The sequence below is a fragment of the Sceloporus occidentalis genome, unplaced genomic scaffold, assembly GCF_023333645.1.
Source record: "Sceloporus occidentalis isolate IW3139 unplaced genomic scaffold, rSceOcc1.0.p SCAF_1, whole genome shotgun sequence".
NCBI classification, from domain to species: domain Eukaryota; kingdom Metazoa; phylum Chordata; class Lepidosauria; order Squamata; family Phrynosomatidae; genus Sceloporus; species Sceloporus occidentalis.
Genome location: NW_028316981.1, coordinates 187,770,244 through 187,780,170, shown reverse-complemented (window position 1 = coordinate 187,780,170; position 9,927 = coordinate 187,770,244).

Here is a 9,927-nt window from a genome sequence, read left to right as displayed (position 1 = left end):
ATGCTAACAGATCTGAAATAAGTAAAATACGATATCAAATTATTTAAGAATTAAATAAAATCCTCTTCAGAAAACCCCTAAGAGCCTCTGAGTATTCAAGCAAGTCTCAAGGTTTTTCTTTTAAAAAAAACCATTCAGTACAAAGGATAAAAGCACTGTTATTTTCTGTAGAGTCATAGGGAAGTATTTCCTCCCCATGAGAATAACAGAAAAACACATAGTCCCAGAAATAAACATTATTAACCGAAGCTTTTTTAAAAGGGGGGAAAAACCCTCCAAATATGCAGTGCTAATGGATGTTCTGATCAAAGATGCTAGCAAGAGTGAAATGTAATACTAGATGCAAAATTTTATATACAGGCAGCCCCACAGTAGTAGGAACATACTAATTTTGCATTTTTAACTCAGTTTGCAGCAACTGAATGTACGTAGCCAAGGACAAAGGGAGAAAGTGGGAGGAAGAGTGAGAAACTGGAACGTTTTACAAGCAGCTGACAAAGTGAGACAACAGAAGCTATTTGGAATTGTCCTTGCCAAATCAGGATAACTAGAGGGTATAAGCTTTGAGCATGTGCTGGCATATGTATTGGCCTTGAAGAAGATCCCCCATCACTGTTTACAAGCAGAATCAAACATAATATTCTAAATGGGGTTGAAGCGGAGATACAATAACAAAACAGAGAAATTCTCTAGTCACAAAAATACACAAGAAGCAGTTTCTCCAATCAGTCATAGAGGGCAGTGGCATTCCTAACTATAGAATCATAGAATCATAAGATTTGGAAGAGACCACAAAGGCCATCCCTCTGCCATGCAGGAAATTTAAATGAAAGCATCCCCAACAGATGGCCATCAGGCCTCTGTTTAAAGACCTCTAAGGAGACTCCACCACTCTCCAAGGGAGTTTGTTCCACTGTCGAACAGCCCTTACTGTCAGGAAGTTCCTCCTAATGTTGAGGTGGAAGCTCTTTTCCTGTAGCTTGCAACCATTGTTCTGGGTCCTAGTCTCTGGAGCAGCAGAAAACAAGCTAGCTCCCTCCTCAATATGACATCCCTTCAAGTATTTAAATAGGGCTATCATATCACCCTGCTGATAACTGGTGCGGGAAGGGCACATGTGTGCCCCTTCTGTTGCTCCATTCCCGTGCTTCCTCCCCTGGGAGGAAGCCAGGGACTCAGCAGACAGCAAGGGCATACACACACCCCTCCTGCTGCTCTGCCCAAGACATGACAAAGTGCCTGGTCCACCTCTGGCTTCCAGAAAGATTTAAGGCTTGATCTGTTCAAGGACTCGTTTGTCTTTTTTTGGATGTTCATTATATTCTCAGCACTCTTCTCCAGCACCACATCTCAAAAGAAATGATTTTCTTAACTGTTTTTTTTCACTGTCCCACTCTCACATCTGTACATGGTAATAGGGAATACAATATAATTCTAACTTTCATGCTCAGTTGTTAAAGATTTTCTATACCTCAGTTCAGTCATTAATCATAGTGGAGACTATAGTCAAGAAATCCAACAAAGACCAACTTAGAAGGCCGGTGATGAAGGAACTAGATAAAATCCTGAAGAATAAAGATATATAATTAAATTCCAAAATCAGAATCTTTCACATTTCTAATTTTGAAGTATGGTTGTGAAAGCAGGACAGTGAAGAAAGCTGACAGGAAAAAACTACTTTTAAGCTTGTGCTGGTGGAAAGTTTTGCAGATACCATGGTCCACCAAAAAGAGAAATAAATGTAATATGCTACAGTTGTCTTAACATATCAGCCTCATAAATCTCACAAATAAAATAATAATTTTGAATAACACTGGCGCCCTCTTTGAATTCTTTTATCCTACACAATTATAGTGCTATTATTTCACCATTATTGATGTTGTTGTTATTTCTGCTGCTGCTGCTGCTATTTATCCCTCCCTATCCCCTGCACTCCAAAGTTATCTTCTCCAGCCCTAGGATGGACAACTTGTGTCTCTCCAATTATAAAGACTGCAGCTTTCATCATACCTCATCACTGGCTATGCTGGTTAGGTGTTGCTATCTCACAACATCTTGAAAGCCACACAAGTTTTCCACTCCTACAGTTGGCTTTATTACAATAAACATACTTGTGTTTTACATTATTATTATTAAGGTGGCTTGTCTAGTAGGCTTTTAACCTCAGACGATCACTGCAAGCTTTATGGTCCATTGACAAAGAGCTTAAGATAATGAGTTGTGAGCTCAGCCAGCCGAAATTGTGGAGTGATGTAGGCCTGTTATAGACTGCCAAAATAAAGCTGCTTCGGGTCTCTTTGGAGGTATGCTGTTTAAATGATGCATGCATCCTAAGAATCCAGAAGCTGCACCAAAGCTGGACTCCAGTGCTTAGGAATGGAGTGTGGCTTTGGCGCAACCTCCGGACTCTTAGGACCCAGGCATCATTTAAACAGCATACCTCCAAAGAGACACAAAGCAGCTTTATTTTGGCAGTCTGTAACAGACCGTAGTCTGCACTCTAGGGATCAGATAGTAGTTTGGGATTTGGCCAGTTTCTACAGGAAGAAAAAGGCCAACTCATTAACTTTGCTACTCTGTGCTGTTTAGGACCATTAGTTACCTATTTGTTTTCTGGTTGTTGAATAGGTACAGTACATTAAAAAATGTGGTTGACTCAGAAGCCACTGGAGGTCTCACTATCACAACAAAAAGGATAGCTATAAACCCACTTCCCTCGTAACTCTCTGGCAAGGAACTTCAGGTGTGGATATGGGAAATCACAGAATTTGCCCATGTGGAACCCAATTATATATATATGCTTACTCAACAACATGTCTCTTTACACTCAATGTAGTGTTTTCTTGTTGTGCCTTTGAATTCCAGTTCAAGCAACCCCCTCGTGGTGTTTTGCTTAGTAAGATTTGTTCAGAGGAGGTTTGCCATTGCCTTACTCTGAGGATGAAAGAGGATAACTTCTGGGAGGTTAAGCAGTGGGTTTCCAAGGCTGAGCAGGGATTTGAACCTTGGGAGATTATCATCCCAGGGCCAATTCAGCAATAATCATGGTAGTGAAAGCTAACACAACAGTAGCACTATATCACTCGATATTTTTGCACAGTTGCACAATCGCGTGATTATAGCGACACATATACCAAATAATATTGTGGTCATGTTCTGCACATATCCATTAATGAACCATTAGTACATTAGAATTTATCGTTTTACGCACATGCCATTTTGGTGTTACGGCGCATGTCTGCAATTTATGTTTCCATCCCACACAGAATAAAATAGAATAAAATAGAATAAAATAAAATGTATTACTTCACCACATTATTTTAATCCAGTGTAAACAAAATCTTGCCTCTTATCTCAAAAGAAGACTGAAATGCACTGCAAAACCGATCCTGACAATGAGAACAGATTGCCTCCACCAAAATGCAGTCTGGGTAAATGTCCCTGGTTGCTTCCCCAGTAGTGCAAATGAAGCACAATTACTTTTTCCACCCTCATGAGCATGCTTCATTTGTGCTATTGAGAAGCCATTCATGGGACTTCCACATGAATGGTTTGCTGAAAGAGCATTCTGCGTTCTTCATGGGAGAAGTCCTGGATGACCGTGGTGTCATCTGAAAATCTTCAGCACGATCGCACAATCATGCCTTTTATTCCTGTTTTTTTCTCTGTCTGAAAATCTCCTTGGTTTTACAGAATCCTAATTCAACTCTCAGACCTATATCATGCTGTCTTTCAGTGGGATAGAGATGAAGAATGTGTATTCTTCCATATGATGTTGGACATCAACTTCCATCAACCCTCACCATTATAGTCAATGGTGAGGGACAGTAGGTGACATAGTCCCAGTACCAGCTTCTAGGCTTCATCCTGCCGTGGGGCATACTCCATACTAAAGATTGTTGTATGAAGTCGTAAACTTATATTCAGTTGCTGATAAATTTTGAGTGGATATGTATGGTATTATATTGTTAGATTACTACTGTAATACAAAGGCTTGCAAAAGTGCTTCACGTTACTGCTAGTAGAATATATTGTTCAGGTCATCTTGAACCTGTGGAAACTGCTGCAGGCAATGGTTAGGCAAGTCAGACAGCAGCCAATTAAGATTTTAAGATTAAAGAAATCTGCCTGATATAGGGAGAAGGGCTCAACAGGCTTCAACTTCCATCTTCAACAACAGCTGTTTTATAGCCTGCATAATTCAATTTGCCATTGACAGAGTGCATTTGCAAAGGAACATTCAGAGCTTTTTCACTCAGAGAGAGACATTGGTGCTGCTCCCCTGAATTATTATGAGTGTTAGACTTTTCAGGTTTTATTCTCTCTTTTCAGACACCAAACCTGACAGCTCTAGGACTACAATGATTCATGGGAATAGCAACTTGCCAATTCGATATGAAAACAAAGAATAAACCCTTTCTTGCCAGGTGTCCCAGAATATCCTATGATTCTCCAAAGAGGGCAGTTGTAGTGATCCAGGTGGTAACTCAACACCCTAGTACTCTTCCCTGCTGCCCAAAAGGAGTGGGATCTGGTGTCTTCCACACCAGAAGGGTGATGAATCTGCCCCCGGTTTTAGAAAAGATTGTAAAGTTGCTATCCACGTTGCTGAAGGCTATCCTCCAAAGAGGTCCATCAATTTGGAACTCTCCATTAAATTTCCAACCAAAACCCAGACTGGAATCTCTTGAGACTGGAGTTAGTACACATGGCACCTCCTTGTTTTGTCTGAACATACAGTTGCTGCAGAGGAAAACTTCTGAAAAGAATTCAAATCTTTCCTGCAGAACAATCCATTTATTGGCATACTGGCTCTTTGGACTGTCTTCCATTAATAGCACTATGATACCACACTGTCTGTCTGTCTGTCTATTTACTCACATATTTGCAAGGTGAAAAAAGCTCTCAAGGCAGCTATCAATAATAACATACAGTGTTAAAAATAAAACCTTAAAATGTAACACAAGCCAATTAATTATATATTATAAAAGAAAACTAAAGCCAACATCCAAATGATTAATCCATCTTCAACAACAGAGAAGTTTACATGCAAAAGCCCTGTTTGAATTTTTTAAAAATAGTCTATGGTCTAATCTGCAATGCAGAAATAATGCAGTTTAATACCACTTTAAATTACACAGCTGTATGCTATGGAATTCTGGGGTTTGTAGTTTGTGAGATATTTAGCCTTCTCTGTCAGAAACCACTGGTGCCAATAACAAACTCCTAATCCCAGGATTCCATAGCATGGAGCCATGGCAGTTAATGTGCATCAGACTGCATTATTTCTGCAGTGATGATTAGACTTTTGTTTGTTGCCAGAAGGACAATGAAAGAGAAACCCTAATAACTTAAGTTCCAAAGATGGGAAGTTTACACTGAGAATGACCAGGAAGTAGCCATCAGTTTCTTTCAAAACATCCAACAATGGTTCTTTTTGTTCTCCAGGGAAGAGAATATTGAGATCATGGTAGTGTTGGAGCTAGGTGGGTCTTGCTTAGGGGGCATACTATGGAACAGGAACCACAACTAGAAAAACACTCTTCTTTGCCACCATCTTCTTTTCTTTTTTTAAAAAAACTTTTAATCTTCATTAAAAAGATAGATACATACCGATACATTACACATACATTTTGAAAACACACACACAGACTAGATAACACAATTACAACCATCCATACAACAAACACAACAAGTAAAGTGCCTTCCTCCCCTCTACATCATGGATATACAGTCATGGATCTGAGATCCGCAGAAGGGTGACCTCCGCTATCTCCAATGGCACGTGCACCTGACGGCATACCCCATTGAACCCTATGAGGCTGTAATATGTGTGAGCCTCTGTTTTTAAACAGAAGCTGGATGGCCATTTGTCGGGGCTGCTTTGATTGTGTCTTCCTGCATGCAGAATGAGGTTGGACTGGATGGCCCTTGAGGTCTATGATTCTGTGAGACCATTTTATGAGTAACAGGTTGTCATGTGGGGATGTGTGAAGCTGGGCAAGCCTGGATGTTGTTGTTAGCTGCCCTTGAGTCAACCTCACCTCATGGCAGCCCTGGGGAGGAGACATTTCCACGAACCCCTGTCCTCTACCTCTCTGCTCAGGTCTTGCAGGCCCAGACCCATGTCCTCCCTGGTCACGTTTTTTTAAATGTTCAGAGCATAGTAACCAAAGATTAGTGGGGCTTCTGAAATGGAGGTGGTATTAGTATTTTATGAACTTTTCCCCCCCACATGCAGCTGTCCCTCTGTATTTGCAGGCACTGGGGCACCCAGCTGCATATCTGCTCCTCACCCATTCACTAGCTCACTCACTCAGCTGGCAGGGGGATGAATAGAGAGCGGGGTATCCTATCATAAGCTCCATTAGCTCTGATACACCATGGGGAATGAAGCTGCCCATCTATTTCACTGTGATTTCTGGCAATGGAGTACTTTACCCTGCTTGCTGCTGTACCCTTCCCAGCCAAGCTGAGCCACAAGATCAATGGTGAGGAGATAAATTGGGTCACCTACTCACCATTGCTTTACTTCAGAGCAACTTTGCCAGTAGGGTTCTACTGGGAAGGAGGCAGGAGCAACTGGGGTGAAACACTTAATCTCTGGCAATTGCAGTGAAGATGGGCAACTTACATCCTATGTGTGTGCATGCGTGTGCATCAGGACATATTAAAAAACACAGATAGTCAAGGCTGGGGGGAGACATTTAGACATCCCTCCTTTACTCATGATTATTCACTGGGGTGTGAAGGGGGTCTTGGATGGGAAAGGCAACCAATGAGAGTGAAAGCTGGCAAATTTGACAAGTAAATAATAAGGCTATTGGTTGATAGGTTTTGGCATGCTGGGAAGAAAAAAAAGCTCATCCGTTTTGTACTGATTTGAATTTGGGCATGGGAAATATGTGGTGGTCATTACAATGTGAGTCTGGTGTGTTTTGTGTACGTGTGGCACTAATGGGGCCACATTGGTTTTACTGTGGACCAGGAAAATGAGAGATGAAGCTGATTTTTGTGTATTTATTTTGGTCAGTGCAGAAAACTCCTTAGGGGACTCTCATTCATAGGGTCACCATAAGTCAAAGTGTTTGTTGCTGTATGCCTTTTAGTCATTTCTGACTTATGGCAGCCCTAAGGTAAACCTATCCCTGGGTTTTCTTGGTAAGATTTGTTCAGAAGAGGTTTGCTATTGCCTTCTCGGGGCTGAGAGAATGTGACTTGCCCAAGGTCACCCAATGGGTTTCATAACTAAGCAGGGAATAGGACCCTGGTCTCCAGAGTCACAGTCCAACACTCAAACCACTAGACCACGCTGGCTCAAAATCTACTTGATGTCAATTAACAACATCAAATTCTCAACTGCTTCACTGCAATGCACACTTTATCTGTGTGTGTGTCCCCCCCCCCTTCACAACACAAACAAGCAAAGCTGTGGCATTTGCTGCCAAAGGAAGAGAAGTGGTCCTGCCAAAGAGCTATGCCCGAGGGCATTTTGGCTGATTTCAGTGTCTGCATTAAGAGGCCAGATTTAAACTCAGGCTGCCTGTCATCTCTGCCTAACTGCTCTTGCTCTTGGAAGACACCACAAGACCAGAACAATGTCAATCAAACCTGTTTTTTAAAAAGAGATAAACGAACAAACCTGGGAATAAGGAGGTCCCTCTGTCAGCATCAGCCACCAGGCTGTCAAAGCCATACCAGTGAACTTTGCTTGAAAGAAAGCAACCTGTTATCCATAGCAGGCTTTGCAGCCATGCCTGGCATAATGATCAGACAATTTTACCTAGCCATTCAGAGCTCACTTTGTTTATCAGATCCTTAGCAACTGTTGCATGAAATAATTTCCTACCTGGCCAACATTTAACTGGGATACAGGCTGAGGGTGGGGGAAAGATGCTTTAAAAAACAACAACATGGCCCTTTTGCTTTTAAAGTTTACTTTTTGGGCTACAAGTTCTCAAATCCCCCAGCCAGCATGAGAGTTTGTGGACATCGTAGTCCAAAGAAGCTTGGTTTTACTTTTAATTGAGATGCTAGGAGAGAAGCGAATCAGTCTGGCACAGAAAACATCTCCTTTCTGTCTCCATGAAGGACAAGGCCTGGCCTTTTGACAAAACGTTCATCTTGTATTTATACAGTAAATAGCTGTATGGAAAGACAAGGCTGCTAGAGGATGATTGAAGAGAGTGGTGGGAAGAAGGGGCAAGAAAGGTTGCATCGTGTATATCTGATGGTTTGATTTAATACAGCAGGCATTTGTAGAGCTGCTGCTAGTTAATATAGAAAGAGGAATGAAACTGTCAGGGGGAGGACAATCATATATCTCAGTTTCATCTACAATGTATATTCTACATCCTAAAATGCCAATAACAGAAGCCCAATTAATAGTTCCTTAACCAGAAATATGCATAACATGAAAATTAATTCATTAATTGCTTTCACTGTCCATTGGATCTTTCCCGAAAGCACAGTTATGAAATACTAATCAAAACTTACAAATACAAATGAGTAAAACAGCCTTTAAATCTGTTGTAGTGGAACCAGTAGTCAATGTATCAAATCACCAGGGATTTTTTAATTAGCAGAACCAATGGCATCATCTATTCCCCTTCAGGCTTCACTGTTCCTTGTGAGCTCAGCTGCAATCTTCATATTATGTTTTGCATTGTACCATTCAGAATGGGTTTGCATGACTAAATGTTCCTGCAGATAAAATACATACATATACACAAACAACTTTTGTTGTGTGCCTTCAAGGCATTTCTGACTTAGGGCGACCCTAAGGTGAACCTATTACGAGGTTTTCTTGTCAAGATTTGGTCAGAGAGGGGTTGTTTTTGCCCTCCTCTAAGGCCGAGAGAGTGTGACATGCCCAAGGTCACTTAGTGGGTTTCCATGGCTGAGCAAGGATGGGAATCCTGGCCTCTAGAGTCATAGCCCAATGTTCAAACCACTACACTATGCTGGTGACATAGAAAGCTAGTATATCCCTATCCCTTTTGTAACATGGTGGAGAGTACTCCTTCTGTTGCACATTTGGCTGCACAACATTGACATTGCATATAAGGCATGTACAACACAATTAGCATGAACTCTGCATGTGATTTACACTATTCGATCCAATGTAAGAACTCAGCTACAGAGTACTACAGCACCTTCACATTCTAGCGATAGGCCATCTAAGGTCAGGAGTGGAGAGAAGGAATTTTCCTTACTGAAATCCCTCCCAAATTGAGCAGGATGATTTTCTCTCACAAATGGGAACAGCTGCCATTCATTCTATATAGGGGGAAGTTAGACATAGTTACGGTATAATGCTTGAAATGGTGTAGTGGTCTGAATGTTGAATTACAACCCTGGAGACCAGGGTTCAATTCTGAGCTTTGCCAGAATTGGGTGATTTTGGGCAAGTCACATGCTGTCAGCTTCAAGGGAAAGCAATGGCAAACCTCCTCTGAACAAATCTTGCCAAGAAAACCTCATGATACATTCGCCTTAGCGTTGCCATAAATCAGAAATGACTTGAAGACATACAACAGCAACAAATAGTGCTTGAAAACTAATCCTGCTCCTCACCCGTTTCACTGTAAAACCCACTGTTGCTTTAATGTTCATTCATTTACACCCTTTATATATCGCCTTGCAGCAGGGATGTTTGCAAAGAGGGTCACATACCATAGTACCACAATAAAGTATGCTTGTACCGGAACCTCCATTTGAGTTAAACATGCTAAATTCTACATTGGAATCCATTGTTGCATGTTGTTATTGTGTACCTTCAAGTTGTTACCAACTTTATGGCAACCCTAAGGCAAATCTGTCATGAGGTTTTCTTAGCATGTTTCTTCAGAGGGGGTTTTCCATTGCCTTCCCCTGAGGCTGAGAGCATGTAACCTGCCCAAGGTCACCCAGACGGTTTTCATGCCT